The following is a 2,240-nucleotide window of genomic DNA, read 5'->3' as shown; positions in this document are numbered from 1 at the left end:
CTCATTATTGCATAAGATCCAAGTGCCATGTAATTGCCTTACTTTATCGCTATGCGATAGCAATAGTTGCAAAAGCAATAGTTGCCGAGATGACCATGTGACGACGCATTGATAAAGATCAAGATGATGTAGATCATAGTGTCATGCCGGTGACGATGGAGATCATGATGGTACTTTGGAGATGGAGATCAAAGACACAAAATGATGATGGCCATATCATGTCACATATTTTGATTACATGTGATGTTTATCTTTTATGCTTCTTATTTTGCTTAGTATGGCGGTAGCATTATAAAATGATCTCTCACTACATTTCAAGGTATAAGTGTTCTCCCTGAGTATGCACCGTTGCAACAGTTCGTCGTGCCGAGACACCACGTGATGATCGGGTGTGATAAGCTCTAGTTCACATACAACGGGTGCAAGCCAGTTTTGCACACGCAGAATACTCGGGTTAAACTTGACTAGCCTAGCATATGCAGATATGGCCTCGGAACACTGGAGACCGAAAGGACGAGCGTGAATCATATAGTAGATATGATCAACATAGTGATGTTCACCATTGAAAACTACTCCATCTCACGTGATGATTGTACATGGTTAAGTTGATTTGGATCACGTGATAATTTAGATGACTAGAGGGATGTCTATCTAAGTTGGAGTTCTTAAGTAATATGATTAAATTGAACTTTAATTTATTGTGAACTTAGTCTTGATAGTATTTGCATAACTATGTTATAGATCAATAGCTCGCGATGTTGCTCCCCATTTATTTTGATATGTTCCTAGAGAAAAACTATGTTGAAAGATGTTAGTAGCAATGATGCGGACTTGGTCCGTGATCTGAGGATTTTCCTCATTGCTGCACAAAAGAATTATGTCCTTGATGCACCGCTAGGTGACAGACCGATTGCAGGAGCAGATACAGACGTTATGAACGTTTTGACAAAAGCTCGGTATGATGACTACTTGATAGTTTAGTGCACCATGCTTTACGGCTTAGAACCGGGACTTCAAAAATGTTTTGAACGCCACGGAGCATATAAGATGTTCCAAGAGTTGAAATTGGTATTTCATACTCATACCCGTGTCGAGAGGTATGAGACATCTGACAGTACTTTGCCTACAAAATGGAGGAGAATGACTCCACCAGTGAGCATGTGCTTAGATTGTCTGGGTACTACAATTGCTTCAATCAAGTGGGAGTTAATCTTCCAAATAAGACAGTAATTGACAAAGTTCTCTAGTCACTATCACTGAGGGAGTCCTGGATTAGGGGGTGTCCGGATGGCCGGACTATACCTTCAGCCGGACTCCTGGACTATGAAGATACGAGATTGAAGACTTCGTCCCGTGTCCGGAAGGGACTTTCCTTGGCGTGGAAGGCAAGCTTGGAGATACGGATATGTAGATCTCCTACCATTGTAACCGACTTTGTGTAACCCTAACCCTCTCCGGTGTCTATATAAACCGGAGGGTTTTAGTCCGTAGGACAACATACACAACAACAATCATACCATAGGCTAGCTTCTAGGGTTTAGCCTCTCCGATCTCGTGGTAGATCTACTCTTGTACTACCCATATCATCAATATTAATCAAGCAGGACGTAGGGTTTTACCTCCATCGAGAGGGCCCGAACCTGGGTAAAACTTCGTGTCCCTTGCCTCCTGTTACCATCCGGCCTAGACGCACAGTTCGGGACCCCCTACCCGAGATCCGCCGGTTTTGACACTGACATTGGTGCTTTCATTGAGAGTTCCTCTGTGTCGTCGCCATCAGGCTTGATGGCTCCTACGATCATCAATGGCGATGCAGTCCAGGATGAGACCTTCCTCCCCGGATAGATCTTCGTCTTCGGCGGCTTCGCACTGCGGGCCAATTCACTTGGCCATCTGGAGCAGATCGAAAGCTATGCCCCTGGCCGTCAGGTCAGATTTGGAAGCTTAAACTACACGGCTAACATCCGCGGGGACTTGATCTTCGACGGATTCGAGCCACTGCCGAGCGCGCCGCACTGTCACGACGAGCATGATCTAGCTCTGCCGCCGAACAGTGCCCTGGAGGCCGCACCCGCATCGGCTTCGACCCTTAATTCGGAGCCAACTGCGCCGATCGAGGATGGGTGGTTGGACGCCGCCTCGGGGGCTGTGATCCCAACGGCGACCGAGCCGAACACCAGCCCCGCACTCCGTGAGACTCGTGACTCCAAGGAGCCGGACTCCTCTCCGAACTCTGAACC

This window comes from Triticum aestivum, chromosome 7A, assembly GCF_018294505.1.
Source record: "Triticum aestivum cultivar Chinese Spring chromosome 7A, IWGSC CS RefSeq v2.1, whole genome shotgun sequence".
Taxonomy (NCBI): Eukaryota; Viridiplantae; Streptophyta; class Magnoliopsida; order Poales; family Poaceae; genus Triticum; species Triticum aestivum.
The sequence above is the reverse complement of the archived record's forward strand: the minus strand, read 5'-3'. Positions refer to the sequence as shown.